Source organism: Eschrichtius robustus, chromosome 1 (assembly GCF_028021215.1).
Source record: "Eschrichtius robustus isolate mEscRob2 chromosome 1, mEscRob2.pri, whole genome shotgun sequence".
Lineage (NCBI taxonomy): Eukaryota > Metazoa > Chordata > Mammalia > Artiodactyla > Eschrichtiidae > Eschrichtius > Eschrichtius robustus.
Window position 1 is genome coordinate 125,207,586 of NC_090824.1, and position 18,682 is coordinate 125,226,267.

Genomic DNA, 18,682 nt, shown 5'->3' on the forward strand with positions numbered 1-18,682 from the left:
TTAATATTTTTTAAATCTGATTCACACACAAAGCCTGTTCTCAAATTCACGCTGAGAAATCCGACTCAAAAAACTAATAACTGCTGCCTTGCACAAATTACTTTCTGAAATTTCTTAATATGAACACTGACCGTAAAAGAACAAACACCAATGACCAGCTACACATGCTAGGTGACAAGCTGTTATCTCATGATGAGATGTTCAGCTATTTATTGGCCAAATGTCCTTTAAACAAACTCTAGTTATTCAATATTCCCAAGTTTTTTCTGAATTTTCAATAATAAAAACTTGTGCTCTTCCCTTTTTAAAGGAATTCACTACAGAATATTGTCAAATCATCCCAGAACCAGTTCTGATATAAATACAAGGCCCTAAATATACAATTTACACTGTTGAAGAACTATCCTAAAAAACACCATCTAATACATGAACAATAGGATTTCACTATTTTGCAATCCCTGATGAATTAGTAAATCAAAGCAATGATCATCAATAGCTGCAAACATCACAAAGAGAGATGACAAGACCTTAACATACCTCCTTATGGAAACACAAATTCCTCTTATGAAGTACTCTTACCAAAAGAAAAAAAAAAAAATCTGACGAATCTATCAATTTACTACAGGAAATTCAGGAGACAGAACATGTTAAATGACATTACAGTACAGAGATGCAATCAACAAAATGAGACTATGGGAAACTTCTCAAAAACCTGGTTTCTTTCAGCAAAAAATTTTAAGAAAGAAAAAAAAAGAAAGGTGGAAAGAGAGTCTAAAGATTAAAAATGATTTAATATACAAGACAAACAATTGTAAAGTATGGACCTTATTTGGATCCCACTTCAAGCAAACTGTGTGTGTATAAAACAATCAGAAAAATATGAAACCTGATTACATATTTGATATTAAGAACTTGCTGTAAAATTTTTTGGTAAGATAATGGTATTATGCTTATTTTATAAAAACGAGAGAGTGACTCTATCTTTTAAAGATCCATACTGAAATACCTGAAATTTACAAATTAAATATCTGAAATTTACAAATTAAATATGTCTGGGATGTGGTTCAAAAAAGTCCAGAGTTGGGAGTGGGGTAGTGGTGGACAGAAATATAGAGAAAATAATACTGTCTATAATAATTCTGGAGGCTCAATGATGGGTACATAGGAGCTGTTTAAACTATTCTTTCTACTTTTATATTAATATATGTTTAAAATACTTTGTAATAAAAAGATTTTTAAAAAAACACTGGGAATTGAATTACCTACCTAGGACTGCAAATAGCCTCTACATATTCCCATAATAGATTAATGCACAGTCAAGCATAAGTGAATTTAAGTTTACTATGAACAAATCATGTTTATAAAGTACTAAAAGAAATCATTTGACAAGAATTTCACTAACACTCAACATGCTAAACTCTCCTATGTAATTAACTCTTATGTACAAGTCTGTTAACAATATCTAGCCAATTTATGGCTTTCCATTAAAAAAATATAGTTTAATTATGATTTTTTTTAAATTTCTATTTAAGTTGCAGACAATATTGCAGAGTCATCGCTATCTTTCTACTCCTGTGGGCTTATGGTACTTCTGGAGTTTATCGTCAGCAGACATATTGCGTAAGTGCTCCAGCTCACTGAGCTCCAAACAGGACTAGTTTTTATCTTGTGTACAAGAACTCTTTCCTGCCTTCCTACTCTGAAATAAAGAGCCAAACCAATAGAAGGCAGACCAAGAGGGAGGGGGTGGTTATAAGGAGGCAGTTACAAGAGAGCACCATGGAAAGGGAGAATATCACTGAGAACTGAAAGCTACAACTTAAAAATACAAAACATTCAGCAATTCTTTAGATTTTTGCAAAACAATGTCACATTTTGTCAATCATCAATTACTTTAAAGTGAAATGATTCTGTGAATTTGCATCTGACTTTATTTCCTTATACAGCATATCTTTAAAGAGTTTTGAAAAATTCCTCTTCATATCTCAGACTAATTTAAATTAACCAAAGCAATTCAGAATAGTTTCAAAATGAACAGGGGAAACAGGTGACATACTAAATTTTTATCAGCATTTCCCTACTGCCACACATTACATGAGTCTTTTCAGAAGCTACCAAACTCTCTTTTTGACTTTAAAAAAGCAAAGTGCCCCACCCCTATGCTAATCTACAATGCAATCAAAACAGCATCAATATTACTACAGCCTACCTGTAAAAGGTCTTAGTGAAAAATATTGGTTTAAAAAAGATCACAACAGTATTGTAATTATATTGTTAATTTATATTTTAATCCTAAATTTTATATTTTTAGTCTAAATTATATTTCTCAAAAATGCCTAGGCTTTAAGAATAACAAACACTAAGAACATGCCAATTACAACAGGCCATCTTTGCCCTTTCATCATGCCAAGTATCTTCTGCCTCCAGATTAAGCAACTTTCCAATCATTAATTTAAGAGATCAAGCCCATAACACCATACAATGCAGAAGCCCACCACTTAAACTCTGGCAGTTTTGCAAAGGAATAGCAACTTCCTTTATGAATAGAACCTTCATAAAAGAGGGTCTAGCAACTAGAGGTTATTCAAGGGCTTGTTTCTTAGGCAGCTACCTCTCTCCTCTGTGGAAGCTTATCAAATGGCAGAATATCTACTGTGTCTATCCCACAGAGGTGTTATGAAGATAAATTGAGAAAATGTTTACCAAACTACTTTGAAAACTGAAAAGCTATATACAAATGTAAGGCATTATTATTTCATTACTTGTTTGCACTCTAGACAGTTTGCAGACTAAACTTGCTACTTAATATCATTGTTTCAAGGTCTACCAAGAAAAACTTATTTCAGGGTATAAAGATTCACTAATATTCACCTTTCTATAGCAAAGTTCAATCCTTATTCCAATTGTTGTTCTCTTCTAACATCTATTACCCTTCTTTGGCAGAAGAAAACTAGAAACATTCTTTAAGAAGTCAAAGCAACATGCAACACCTAAAAGTCTGTCTCATTGTCAACCTGAGTTTCTGAACACCTATGTAGAATGGTCCTGCCCAAACGACATTATTTGGATGGGATTTTAGATCAGACAAAACCATCACACTGAGGCTGGCCGTTTCCATGCTCTGCCTCCCACAGTTTCCACCAACACCTGCCTTTGTTTCTGAATTCTAATCCAGGCTCCGCCACTTACTAGCTATGTGATCCTGGGCAAGTTACTTAACCTTTCTGTGCTTCAATTTCCTATCTACAAAATAAACGTGGCTTAAATAATAAACAGTTCAACCAGATTTAATATTATTTATACAATAAAGTTCTTAGAATAGTGCCTGGTGCACAATAAATGCTCAGTAAGTGTTACCCAGTATTATTACTTTATTTGTGCATCTGGCTACTCCACCACACCACCTTCACTAAATTACATAAATCTCTCCATCATTCGTCGTCATTCCTTCTTTTCAAAAGAATGAGCAAGTTTAAGAAGTCAAACGATGACCATATTACTGATAAAATTTCTATGTATCAATACATCACTGAATGTTCAGTTGTATAAGAAAGTTCAATGATACGTTATATAAAAGATACTGGCCCCCACATGCTTTTAAATTATATTAACACATAGATAATATAATATCCCTAGGTTATCCTAGATTTCTAATACTATCAGTTAGCAAAGCTGCTTATTTGAATTGTATCACATAAAACTTCCCATGAACAGTTTTGTATAGTGACTAACAGGAAAGGTCTTCTAAAATGGCAAAATTTAAAAGGGCTTCTATAAATGCTACTATATTAAGTTTAAAAAAAAAAAAAGCTTGGATAATAACGTATCCCCCCCCCCCCCAAAAATCAATATCAACAGAGACTTTAAATCAAGAGTTTAGAGTGAGGAAAAACAGCTTGCCAGAGCAAGAGGAAATATTATTATTACATTAACATCAATAACATTATAATTAGAGGACAACCAAAGTATGTTAAACACTGCAACAAACACAAGAGCTACACTCCAAGCTTATTTTTTAAATATTACTTAGCACATATTTGAACAATTATATGCTCCTGATAATGTTATAAATTCTAAATCTTAACATTTCACATATGAGTATCTAATTCAAAAAATTCACAGCATTGCTTAACTGATTTAATAGTTCTTCTCTGGCTTAAAATCTTAAAAAGGTAGAATCACTTAATCTAATTTAGAGATAATTTCACTCCACAGACAACTACCGAGAGCTGCATCTCTGGCTTACTATGTGTCAGGGACTTTTCTAGGCACTGGAATGAACAGGTTATAAAGTTCCTGCTCTCACAGAGTTTACATTCCAGTGAGGAAGACAAGTAATAAACGAGTAGACAAATAAATCATTAAATTTCAGAAAGCGTACTATAAAAAAATAAAGCAAGAGAGACAAGGAGAAATTAGGGTCAAGGTGATCACTAGTTTGTATAGTGTGCTCATTGGAGATTTCTAAAGAGGTAGACTCTCTGAACCCCTTTTTAAGCAGACAGTTGAATGACGTGAGGGAGCAAGCAGTACAAAGACCTGAGGGAGGAACAGAGCAAGAACAAGTATTAAGCCCTGGGAATGCACCTGGCATGATCAAAGGACATAGCGAAGTTCAGTGTAGCAGAAGTGGAGTGAAAAGAGAGAAGGAGACAGGGATTACATCATGGAGGACTTCACAGGCCATGGCCAGGAATCTGGCTGTTATTTTAATTATAAAAGGAAGTCATTATAAAGTATTAAATAGAGGAGTGGCTTATCTGATGAACAGTTAAAAAGATCATTCTAGCTGTGAAGCGCAGAATAGACTGTAGGAGGTCAAGTGAGAAAACAGGGAAAACAGTTAAGAGACTCTTGTAATTATCTAACCAGGATATGATGGTGGTTTAGACCAGAGTAATAAGGTAGAGATGATGATATCTGATCAGATTAGAAATATATTCAAAAGATAGAACCAAGAAGATTTGCTGATGGGCTGATTATAGGGTATAAAGAAAAGAAAAGAAAAGAATCACACGTGACACTTAGGCTTTTGGCCTGAGTGACTAGGTAAATGGTCCTGCCATTTACTAAGGGCACATTGGGAGGAAATGGTGAGGACAGGAATCACAACTTCTGTGTTGTGCAAACTTAGTTTGAGAAGCCTTTTAGACAGCCAAATGAGATGTGGAATAAGCAGACGAACTATGACACTGTACCTCAGGAAAGGGGTCAGGGCTGAAGATATAAATGTGGAAGTCAATCAACATTTAGATAGTTCTTAAAGCCACAGAAATGGATAAATGTAGATGGGAAAAACTTTTTTGTTTAATCTTCACATGAGCCCTATGAGGTAGTAACTATCATCATTCCCATTTATAGATCAGAAAATAGGCTAAGAGATAAAAACTTATCCAACATCACTCTACTAATAAGTGGTAATAAGTTAGAAAAACACACAAACAAAATATCTAATTAACTATAATGACTATGACCTTTCTCAAACGGGTTCATCATCTGAACCATAGAACTTGAAATGAATATTGCAGTGAATCTTTTCTCAGCTCTCCCAAGGACAGTAGATAACTAGTGCCATTCTAGGTGCACTGGAGAGAAGTTAATTCTTCACATACAATTAATGCTCAAATGTCCTAGAACCTTAGAGTTTAGTTCTCTCATGGAACCCCAGACAAGAAAAAAACTATACTATACTATTATTCTATTGTAACTATTATTCTACTACTACTACTACTACTACTACTACTACTACTACTAGTGGTAGGAATCACTTAAAATGAGAGAAAAAAAGATTGGTGAACAACATAAGTTACCATCCTGTGGAAACCTTTTCATGGCTTTGCTTTGTAACCAGTAAAATAAAGTGTTATTTGAGGTTTTTATACCACCAAAGGTGATTGTAAGAATACACCAAACCTCTACTGATTCTACTCACAATCAGCACTCATCATCTGTCTTCCTGAGAACATCAATTCATCAGAAAACCACTAGAATGTAAGCTCCTCTGGTGCAAGAATACTTGTTTTTTCATTAATGTGTTCCAAGCACCTGGAACAATGTCCTTTTTGGTGAAAGAACCTAAATTTCCAGTCCCCCTGAGCAGAACTTGTTACCTTGCAAGATGCAGATGTTTTTCATGTTGTCTTAGTTTCTTGGCACCACTAAAATCTGATAGGATTATCCTAATCCAGAACTTTAAACTCTCGATTTCTTCTTCCTTAAGATTGGCCTTCTTTCTTATGGAAATAAAACAGATTCCAGATAAAGCCATTACTGTTCAAATAACTACCATACCATAGTGCCAATATGTACTGTATGTCCTGTTCAAAATAACTAGCATACAATGTGAACCAATAATTACTATCTCATACATACTCTACAGGAAAAAATATTCTCCTTACAATTTCAGTTATCCTTTGTTAAACTCCACAAGTATTTCAGAGCACGGGTATTATGAATCAATGCAGCAACTCCATTAAATGCAAAAAGTTTCAAATGAGCAATCCTGGGTAGATGGGAAATTGCCTTCTAGTCAATTTCCCCTGCACAAAATAAACTACATGTTATCAGTACAGTATTAGTGGACAATATATTTCATTTTCAAGCTATAAGAACCTGCTAACAGGACTTCCCTGGTGGCGCAGTGGTTAAGAATCCGCCTGCCAATGCAGAGGACACAGGTTCGAGCCCTGGTCCAGGAAGATCCCACATGCCGCGAAGCAACTAAGCCCGTGAGCCACAACTACTAAGCCTGCGCTCTAGAGCCACAACTACTGAAGCCCGCACGCCTAGAGCCCGTGCTCCACAACGAAGAGTAGCCCCCGCTCGCCAGAACTAGAGAAAGCCCGCACGCAGCAATGAAGACCCAACGCAGCCAAAAAAAAAAAGAACCTGCCAACGGCAGGCATTAAGTGCCCTTCCACGATGGGTTCCGGTCACTGAAATGACTGCAGGGCATTTTTTAAAATCAGTCATCTCTGGCAAAAAAAAAAAAAATATTAAAAAGCACAACAACACATTCTGTTGGTAAGGCTGTGGTGAAAACAGGTGCTCTCATATATTACTGGTGGGAACACAAATTAGTACAACACTTCTGGAGGAAAATTTGGCAATACCTAACAAAACTACATATGCACAGAACTTTTGACCCAGCAATCTCACTTACAGGAATCTACCCTGAAGATACATCTCTTACACTACAAAAATATATATTCACAGGTCACTTACTGCAAAATTGTTTATAACTGCAAAATACAGGAAACAACCTAAGTGCTCACATATAGAAGAATGACTGAATAACTTAGGATACATCTACACAGTAGAGTACTATACAGCTGTAAAAAAGAATGGAGAATATCTGGGAATTCCCTGGTGATTCAGTGGTTAGGACTCAGCACTCTAACTGCTGGGACCCCGGATTAGATCCCTGGCCAGGGAACTAAAATCCCGTAAGCCACATGGCGCTGCCAAAAAATAAATAAATCAAAAATTTAAAAATTAAAAAAAAAAAAAAACGGAGAATATCAAAAGACTATCTCTTCAAAAGAATGAACTGTTGGGGTGATTTCCAGGACACACTATTAAGTTGAAAAAAGGTGCAAAAAAGTATCTATAACATGCCACTCTTCATATAAGAAAGAAGGGAATGGGAAAACCAGTTTGGCAGTTCCTCAAAAAGTTATCATATGACCCAGTAATTCCACTCCTAGGTATATACCCAAGGGAATTGAAAACATACGTCCACATAAAAACTTGTACCTGAATGTTCATAATAGCCAAAAAAAAAAAAAAAGAAAAGAAAAGAAAAGAAAAACCAAATGTCCATCAACTGATACATGGATGAACAAAGTGTGGTATATTCATACAATGGAATATTATTCAGCCATAGTAAGATGAAGTACTGACACATGCTATAACATAGATGAACCTAGAAAAGATTACGTTAAGTGAAAGAAGCCAGGCACAATAGTTCACATATCATATGATTCCATTTACACGAAATGTCCAGAATAGACAAATTCATACAAACAGAAAGTATGGTTACTAGTGGCTGGAGAAGGGGGAATAGGAAGTGAATACTTCCTATACTTAGTACTAAGTATACTTAGTACTACTAATGAATACAGGGTTTCATTTCCAGATAATGAAAATGTTCTAAAATTAGGTAGTGGTGATGGTTGCACAACCTTATGAATAGACTAAAAAACAATGATTTGTACACTTCAAAAGGGTGAGCTTTGTGTTTTGTGAATTGTACCTCAATTTAAAAAACTGTATGCAAGAAAAAAAGGAATACAAAAAAACCAATCTGTTCATCCGTGTAAAAGAGATAATGGAAGGATAAACCAGAAACTAAAGAAGCTGGTTACCTAAGGGCATGGAAAACAGGTGGGGAAAGGGGGGAGGGGAGGGAATGGGAATAGGGTAGTAGGAATAAGTAGTGACAATTATCTGAGTATATTTTTTTTAATGTAATGTTTAGTAGCAGTAATGTTTCATATACCAAAATAAATAAAATCAACCAGAATTGGAGGAACCCAAAATAGGATACAAAGAATGAGACCTAACTGCATTACAGATGAATAATATAACCACACTAAAGGAAGTGAGGAACAAAAGAATTAACCTAAGTAACTTTGAAAAACAGTATGTTGACTAGATACTGTAAGGCTAAAGACAAGAAAAAAAACATGTATACAAATACTGCACTCATTGGTAAATATGTTTCTCATAAGGGTTAGCAACAGGTCACTACTTGATGTGCATCCTAAAACTGAACAAATAAATTAGTATACAGTATTATAGATAAGGAGAGGCAGGTTTCTCACTGTCAGAAAAAAAAGTCACAAATAAGAAACGGTTGGTACAGCAGAAACTACACAACACACAACATTGTAAAGCAACTATACGCCAATAGAAATAAATTAAATAAATAAATTTTAAAAAAAGGTTGGAATGAACCTTGTGGTGTTGGACTGGAATACAAGATATTAATATGAACTCAAATATGGTTTTTAAAATATAGAGAAAGACAAATACAGAAATAAGTGTGTGTGTGTGTGTGTGTGTGTGTGTGTGTCTGCTTGCATGTGTGAGCAGGTTAGTATATATACATATATTTCCTAGCTCTGTCCTCTGAGGGCCTAGGAGCAATGACACCCCAGTGAGCATACCTAGCATTCAGATCTTGATTTAAATTCTGTTCTCCAATAAAAGGAACTAGATCTCCTTAGAGAAGTAGTTGATTTCAGGACAGGTACAAGGAAAAATACAAGATCAGCATGGAAAATAGCCTGTGGTGCCAGAATATAAGGAACTGCTCAAAAAAGGGTGGAGGACAACCCGAAAGAGCTCCTAATGGCCAAAACTGGAAGAATCTGAGCGATAAGATAATGATACTATTGAAGTAGAATCTGTAGAATAAAATAAATATCCATGAAGTCATACTTATAAAAATAAATAATTTAACAAATAAATGAGGAAGGGACACCTCTTTCTTACAGAAGAATTCCAATAATAAATGTAAAAGGAACGAGGGAAATAACAAAATCACCAGTAGGCAAATACCACAGTAATAACTGCTGCAGACAAGATCCACCAATGGTTGCTAAAATCAGTGGGAGAAAGTTTGAGGAGAAACAGTGTATCTGCATAGTCTCAAAGTATCTCCCTTAAGATATGTATCAATTACAAAAAGAAAAATAGTAACTTTATAGTGGAGAATACAGCAGAGTTCACCTTAATAAAGCAATCGAAGTTAAAATATCACTAACAATAAGACATATCAACACCATGTACCTCTAGTATGATGCACTGCGGACACATCCCTTTTGTAGTTTTCTTGCAAACATACAGAACCTCAATCTAATCATGAGAAAAACATCAGACAAACCCAAAATGAGAAATATTATACAAAATAACTAACTAGTACTCATCAAAAGTGTCAAGGTCATGAAAGACAAGGAAAAACAGAGGAACTGTCACAGATTGTAGACAAGACTAGGAAGATATAACAACTAAATGCAATGTGGGATCCTGGATTAGATCCTGGGAGAAAAAAAAAAATACATTGGGGAAAAACTGGTGACATTCATATGAAGTCTGTAGTTTAGTTGATAATATTTCACCAATGCGAATTTCCTGTGTTTGATCATTGTTATGTAAGTCTTCAACAGTAGAGGATGCTATGTGAAGGGTATATAGGAACTCTCTGTACTATCTTCGCAACGCTTCTGTAAGTCTAACATTATTTCAAAATAAAGTTAAAAATAAATAAAATCCATCAATCGATCATCTTATGCGAATGTCTTATTCCCTTGCTCAGGGATCTCATCTGGAATTTAATATTCCCATTAATTTAGAGGGTCTAGTAAGTGACAACAGAACAAACTGAAATCATAAAAACCAGATCGGGCATCTAAAAAGTAAATTACCTACTTTATGTTTTTTATACCTTCTGCCTTTTTTAGTCAAAAAAAATTTGCTGCTGTTGCAACTTTACTGGCTTTGCAAACTTCTTTTAAAACGACCAATTTTTTTTTATGTTTTCAATATCGTGATAATCCGTAGTATGTGCCCAAAATAACATATTTCATTTGTCTGTTACGCCAAAGTTTTATTTACATAAAAAACTGTCAATAGATTATAGTGTTTGTTACTTATTATCACATAGTCGTCCAACCACAAAATTCAAGGTTTTTTCTCAAGTCAATTTGCTTTTATCCTAATACAAACTTCTCTCCACACCCTAAACTACAAAGTCATCATCATTGTTATTTTAAGTTCTGAAAATCTGAATTTTAAAAAATCAGCTGTTCAATGTATGCAGTCTTTTTTTTTTATTTCAAATATTGAGTAATTTAGTCTTTTTTGGGAAAAAATGCTTGGGACATTAGAATTGTACTGTATTTATTATTTGCATCCTCTACTAACCAACCCAGCCTAATCAACAAGTCTTCTGAAATTCCTTTTATCAAATAGGGTTTTCAGATGTTTATATTAATAAACAGATTAAGTGACATGTTTACATTTGCTTTCTCCTCCACGAACTACCACGATGCCTGCATTGGGAGTGGAATACATGACCAGCAAATGAATCGGTAAGTATCACGAGCAAACAGCATGACTAGAAATCTAAGAAGCAAAGTGATAAGAACCTTAGGGAAAGCAAAATTCATAAACGTTTAGAATTACAAGAGGCCTTAATAGGCCATTCCAATGACAACCCCAGACAGACGACAATCTATCCTATTTTTAAAAGCCTCCAGATTTTCAACCTCCCTAGATGTCTCATTCTGCCATGTAAAACTGTCATGTGATTTGGGGGAAATATTGCAAGACTATTCTTTGCCCTACCTAATGCTTTCTTTCTTCAAATAATATAATAATACATTTTAACTCACTTCCAAGATTTACGAATGCGCACAGGTGCTTAATACACATGTGTGTACATATATATGCACATATATGCACACAGGTACCAAGGACACTCAATTTTGCTTGTATAAACACACACTATAGAATCTACATAATCAAAGGCACATGTCCATCCCATCCCAATCACAAAAGCACTATGAAACAAACAATGTCACATAATGATTCGGGTCTAAAAATAACCAATGGGAGCCAATTTTATAAAGCCTTGAAGTAAACAGGTTTCTTCCCACCATAATAATCAAAGTTTATTTGCTTTCCACAAATACTACTCCTTTACAGCACCCACCACAGGCAGAACTGTAAAAACACATATGTCCTAGATCCAAGTAAATAATAATTTTTAATGTTTTCTTTTTTTAAAAGCATTTAGCTAATAATCATTTTGGAAGAGGGCCCAATGAAAGAGATAGTGATGACAGTACAGTCAGTGCTAATGAACAAGTAACCAGTTTTAATCAAGCAGGTCAAAGAAGTGACTCAAATAAAACAAATCATTTTTCCAACATGTATAGAATGGGGAAGCCCCAGTCAAGGATGAGCCAAAAACTATTTGAAAAAATTAAGTGTCTGTTAGGAAATACACCAAAATGTTAACCATGAAATGCTACCTCTGGAAATGGAATTACGAGGATGGGTCAGTGTGTTCAGATTTGGTATTCCTATTATTCTGAGTATCCATATTTTCTACTGCATTATAGAAATCATTGTTAAATTAAAGCAAAATTCTGTCCCTGTGTTTCACAGCTCTCTAGGATACACAGCATGTCTTTTACATAACCTCCTGGGAGAGATGGTACCAGCTCCGGTCCTCCTGTGTCTCCCATGAACCTGCCACCCATCACAGGAAAGGTTTCACTATGTTCCCTGAGACAGCTCCCGTCATCATCATCCTCATCTCACCCCAGAGACTTCACAATGCATCTCGTCTCTCCCCCCAGCAGCAAAAGCTTTATAAATTGTTATTTTATAGAGGCATAAGATTTGAAGAAAGGTTTACCAGATCATGAGCTGCCCCCACCCAAAAAGCAGAGCAAAAGGGAAAGACACGTCGTCCCAACCTCCACCCCTCAAAAGGTGGAGGGTGACGGGGGGCACCCGGGTCGCGGCTCTCCTCGGATCCCGAAATAGGGTCCGGCCGCCACCCCACCCCCCGGTCCGAGCCCCGGCCGAGGGCGGGACTCTCGTTAGCGGATAAAGGAGTGGGGAAGTCAGAGACGCGACCCCCGAGGCCCGTGGACTGGTACAGCAAGCCGCCAGAGGGGCGGGTTCCTTCGCCCTCTCGGGCCAGCGGCTCGGCTTCTAACGCGGCTCTGTAGCCGCCCGGGCAGCGAGAGGCCTCAGGGGCCGGGGAGCCGCACCGCGCCGGGAGGGCTTCCTCAGGCCTCTGCCTGCCTCCCACCCGGGACCCCGGCGGCCCCCTTCGGCGGCGGCCCCCGAACGGCTCCGGCCGGCCTTGCCGGGCCAGCGGGGCGCACGCACAGGCGGCCAGGAGGACAGAAGAGAAGGCGTTACCATACGCGGCTCCAGAGCTGGCGGGGGTGGGGCGCGGCTCCGGCGACCCGAGCCCGGCTCGGCAGCGGCTGCGGTGGCCGCGTCCTTTATTTTTGCTGCAGCAGCGGCGACTTGTCAAAGGGAAAGACGTAGGAGGCGGCGGCGGCAGCAGCAGCGGCGGCAGGCGAGTCTCGCAGGACTTGGGCGGAACTCTCGCGCAGCCTGGAGTCCTCGCCCCGCCCCCCAGGCCTAGCGCGGGAGGCGAGAGCCTCTGGGGGAGGAGTGCTCGGGCCAGGCTGCAGGAGAACGGGAAAAGAGACTAGGATTTAATAATGGATGGGGGTGGGAAGCCTAGATTCTAGGAACACCCAGTTACCGCGCAGCCCTCACCTTTCAGCCCTCGCAGAGTCCAGGCAGCTCGGTGCGTCCGCGAGGACCGGACTCCGCATGAGGCACAATTGGGGGGCGTTTCATAAACGGCGGTGAGGAGTACGGGGGCCAGCCAGCGCGCCCTCTTTTCCTCGTGGTGGGCGTGGAAGACCCTACTGCCCCGCGTCCTGTTGCTGCCTGATGGAGCGACGCGTGGAAAAACTGGCTGCCGAGGCTAGGCGGCCACACCCCTTTATCTCGGACTCTCGCCACGCGCTCTGCGCTCTTTATCTCCCACACCAGCCAGCCCAAGACTTCTGGTCGGTCAAGTTCAATCACATGAAAGCGGTTCACTTGAGTTACTTCTAGCTTATTATTCATGAATTTGTGCAGCAGGACTGCCAAAACCCTGCAGATGCTGGGGCCTGCGACTCCTCTGTTTTTTCTGCTGAGGAACGCAGAGGTAAATTATGACTTTGATCTTGACCTTGACCTCGACCTCTACAGTGAAGTCTCATGAGTGGAGGGACCCTGACTGGCCTAGTCATCACTGTGTCTCCAGCACCTAACACCGGCCCAGGTGCTCATTAAATTGTCGAATGAATACACCTGTCCCCGTCTTCCTTCTGTACCCGTTCTTACTCCAAGACTCCGCATTTATAGCCACCATCCTGATATCCTTCGCTGAAACTTTTCTAACGAGCAGCAGTTATGTGTAACTGACTGAGGTCATGGAGCCGATCGCTTCCCTCCAGAAGTTCACAATCTAATTGGGGACATACGAGGAATATGCAGCATACAGGCCATGTACGTGTCACTAATGTAAAAAATTGATATAGGCAGAAGAGGGAGTGCTTGCCCCATGGATATATGCGGAGATAAGTTGGATATATGCGAGGCAGTTTAGCCTAAGAGTTTTTTGACTCACTGTCAAATAATTTGTTTCACTGTCACATAGGTGAGAATTCTGGAATCCCACTTACCAGGTGTGTGACTTTGGACAAGTTGCTTGACCTCTCCGAACCTCAGGTCCTTATCTGTCAACTCATAATGTTAGTTCTTATTATCACAGGGCTCCTGTGAGGAGTAAAATATATGTAAAGCTCCTGACACATATTAATTACTCATTAAATGCTAGGCCTTATTATATGTGTAACTTTTAAGTTTCTACATGTGAAATGTGTGTCTATTTCTGGTAAACTAGATGTGAGGGGGTGGGTATATGTGAAGTGATGTCATTGTTGCCAGTGCTTTATCATCTGGTTATTGTGTGTGAAGCTGAGACAAGGTTAACAAGCTCCCTTGCCGTCCTCATTTTAACTTGTTGATGATGTAGGCATCTGTGTCACTCAAAGCATCCCATGACATTCCATTTTTCTTGGATTTCTAAAACTTTACTAGGACTCTGCTTATTTTAGAGGCCAATTGAGACATTCCCTCCTTTGCCCTCTCCTTAGCTTCCACCCTCAGGGCGGTGTGCAAAGGAGGAATGAATACTGTTGAGTCCAATTGCATACAATTATCAAATACAAATAATGTCAGCAAGTAAGCCCTGAATACTTTGCATCCTCACCTTCACCACTTCACCCCTTCCCTGACCGCTCTTTAATATTTAAATCACCATCTGCTGGAGTTCATTATCAACATCTTTCTCCAAACTCTACCAGTTCATTTTATTCAGATTTCCCCTGGGGAAAAATGTTTGAGATGGGGGAGGGCGGCATGGGGGGGAATAAGGGGAACTCAAGGCCAAGGCCTCATCATTGAAGGCTCTGGCCCTGATAGTCCTCTGAGCTACACTCTCTGGCCACACCAGTCAGCTACATCTTCGCGCACACATACACATCATCCCCATCTGATACCACATATTCCACAATCCTACAGCTCAGCCAGGAGGTCCCAGGCAGAGGAAGTGGAAAATCAACAGAAAAATACATTTTTTTCATCTTTCATCTGCATATAGGGAATATGTGGCTCCTAAATAAAAAGTGGGGCTAAGTCACAGGTGAAAGGAACCAACAGAGGAGTGAAGTGTTGGAGCCAGAACAGGGAGAAAGTTAAAAGGATTCAGGGGGTAAGTTTGTTTTGCCTTTGGCACTTGGCTCAGGAAACAAACAGCTTTCAATATTCAGAAAAGGGCTCCAGAGCAGGAATCCACAGTCAGGAGTCCTGGTGTCTCCTGAAATTGCAGCTTATTTGCCCTCAGGTTACACAGCCTTTCTAACACCCATAAATAGGGCTAATTATGGGTATCTTGCCTGTCTCGGATTATCATGGGAGTCAACATAGGAAAGTACTTGCAAGCCTAAAACTCTCTATAAATGTGACACATTATTTTCATTCATCCATTCATTTAACAGATCTTTGTTGAATGCCTATCATAAACCAGGCACTTGTGCAAGACACTGAATATACTAAGTTGAGCAAGCTTTAATACCTGCCTTCAAGGAGCTTATGGTGTAATGGGAGGAGGAAGGGAAGAAAATAGGTAAGTATGATGCCGTGTGAGGAGACTGCAAGTGATAAGTGTATGGGGGAAAGATTGAGTGAGAGGAAGGACAGCTGAAACACTTCTCGGAGAAGGAGGTTTAGAAGGATAGCAAACATAATGAGGATCCAGTCCATTTCCTAAAGAGTGATCCATAAATCAACTCCAAAATAACTTCAACAAATTGCTCTGTTGTGGGTTGTGAGTTCTGCTTTGTTCTAATAAAACGCATATCTCCTAAACCCTTAGAAAAGAGTCTTTGATGTGAAGTCATTGTATATACCCATTAGCTTTGAAGAAAGATGGAATTAATGGAGGGAAAGATCAGTGGTATCTTAATTAGAAACATTTTGTTCTTACAGCTTCTGTTTAAACACCACAGAAAGAAAGAATGCATTCCCCCTCACATACTTGGTCTCCAGGAGTTCCCTTCAGCCAGTCATTCCGATACAGGTAACACTGCCTATCAGAGGCCAAGAAGCTTTTCCAAAATGTGAAAACAATACCTTATTTTTATGTGTTTCTTTATACTCCACTTTTTTACAAAAAGACTTTGAGATAGATATTAGCACTTTATTCTTAATCATGTTCCCCACAAAGAAACTCCAAGAGAGTGTATATATTATTCAATTATTTCTCACATTCATTGGTGCCTACTCTGTGTAAGACATCATGCTGGAACTGTAGGCTGTACAAAGTAGGTCCGTGCCCTCTCGGGTCCTGAAAACTGAAGGTGGGGATAAATGTCCATGAAAAGATAGCTAAATAACCAACAATGTGGATTCCATTGCCCTGTATTTTTTTGTTGGTTGAATGAGCAAAATTGTAAAGTTAGGCACCCAACTTCTGAAACGTGTTTACCCTACTGCTCCACCAGAGAAGGAGGATACAAAGGAAGGGCAAGATGTTTATTGTAACTTGATATTTATAGATGTATGATAGGTATTTTAGTAGGTCCTCTGGAATACATCATCCTTTAAACAGAGTGTAACTATTGCAGTTTTCTCTGAGTACCAGTAAAATTTGAAACTGACCAAACCCAAGGACCAATTAAAATTATTCTGGAAGACAAAGACTTGCACAAAACAAACAAAACCAGCCAGCAATAAAAAGCAGTATGATATGAGCTAAAAGATGGTGCAGAAAATAAATATTCTCAGAACTCAGAAAAGAGAAACGATTTCTAGACAGAGAGAACTTCACCCAGGTGGTAGAATTTGAGAGGGGAGCTGACAGCTAAATAGAAAAAGTTACGTATTCTGGTAATAATGTATGCTCAAAACACCAACCTCCAGGCCACAAAAGTTGCCTAGAATTTTTAAGGGTATCTACATATGAGAACACACTTGGTACCTCTTTTTTCCCTAACAAATAATTGATCTGCCAAAGAGGTTTGAAATGAAGCAGGGATACTAAAAATAGGACCACAAGATTGACAGATAGTTCTTTTGGAAATGCAGTCCGTTCTTGCTGAATGCAAACCTTATAGAGTTCGCACTTGAAATCCATATTCTAAATGAAGTATCGCACATACCAGGACAACCCACTATCTCACCAGTATTCATTTCCCTCGTAGTTCCTTAAGGCTGCAATGCAATTACCATTTTTAGGTAAATTAGCTTATTTTTACAACAGTTTGTGAGTGTTGTTTCATCAAAACACAACTGCCTGAGGCACACACAGATGAACATTTTCTCACTCAGCAGCAAGGAATGGAACATTGATGCTGAGGAAAGAAAACGAAACTGTAGGGGAAAAAGTGTGCCTCCAGTGAGGAGGAGGGAAGAAGAATGTATGTAGTGCTATCCATGCCAGATACTGTGGTAGCACAGTGGGAACAAGATGAACAAGGCAAATCTTTGTTCTGGAAGGAAACTAGTAGAGGAGGTGTATATACAAATAATTGCAACACAAGTTAGAAAGTTCTAAGTACCATAAAGGAACTTTTTTTTTTTTAAAGGAATGTTAGAATTTATTTAATTGGCTCTGGGCCTAAAGAACATAGACACATTATAATTCTCTTGAGACAGATTCGAAAAATATGGAACGCTTCACAAATGTGCGTGTCATCCTTCCACAGGGGCCATGCTAATCTTCTCTGTATCGAAAAGAACTTTTTTCCCCTTTTTAAAGGACTGGGGAGCTTAGAAGAGGGATAGTTGAATTGCAACATGTTGGACCAGGGAAAGTTCATGAGAAACGGGGCCTTGAAGACTGAGTGGTTACTTTTGGACATGTGGGAATGGGGAACATTCTAGGCACAAAGAACAACATAAGCAAAAGTATGCTCAGAATGAGCAGGCAGTCCAGTTTAGTTGTGGCCATGTGGCATTTATGTTATCCAGAACTCCTGGTTGCAAGTGACAGAAACTTCCCACCTGAACTTGCCTGGCAAAGTAAAGGAGAAGAATTAGCTTAAGGAATACAAAAAATTGTAACAGTCAGCGTAAAGTGGTGAGGGCAGTAAACAGAGGCTTCAGGAACTTGTAGAACCAGGAACTTCAGCACCACCAGAATTCTCTTGCTTCGTCTTTGCTTCCCTTGTTGCATTGGCTTCAGTTTCTTTCAAGACTGGCTTTCTTTATATATTAGGAAATACAGCACCCCCAAGTTTTACATCTTACTATTTCCACCATTAGAAAGGGACTACCACTCTTAATTCAAGCTTGAAATTAAGGGGAAAAAAAGTGCTAATTGGCCAGGCTTGGATCAGGCTTGCTCATCCCTAGAACAATCCCAGGGGCCCAAGAGGAAGGGCAGGGCACACCATAAATGTGCACCATTGTATTCGCTGATGGTTTGAGAAGAAGTGGGAGATGGGTCTGGAAAGGCAGTTGAGTCTTATAAGGCTGTGCTCTGGGAGTTGGAAGGACTGAAGTTGGCATCTGTACAAGGGGCAGA

At 38.8% G+C, this 18,682-nt stretch overlaps 1 protein-coding gene and 1 pseudogene across 7 annotated transcripts in view; both read right to left on the reverse strand.

The window, feature by feature from the left end:
- HERC1 (HECT and RLD domain containing E3 ubiquitin protein ligase family member 1) overlaps positions 1 to 13,079 on the reverse strand; it is a 213,478-nt gene extending 200,399 nt beyond the window's left edge. For 6 of the 7 annotated variants that reach the window (XM_068553278.1, XM_068553309.1, XM_068553304.1 and 3 more), the window contains exon 1: positions 12,946 to 13,079. The gene's annotated coding sequence lies outside the window, so the exon portion shown is untranslated. The remainder of the gene's footprint in view (positions 1 to 12,945) is intronic. The other variant, XM_068553272.1, reaches the window with a different exon arrangement.
- A 4,737-nt stretch (positions 13,080 to 17,816) lies between these two features.
- Positions 17,817 to 17,916, reverse strand: LOC137778316 (U6 spliceosomal RNA; annotated as a pseudogene).
- Positions 17,917 to 18,682: the final 766 nt, after the last annotated feature.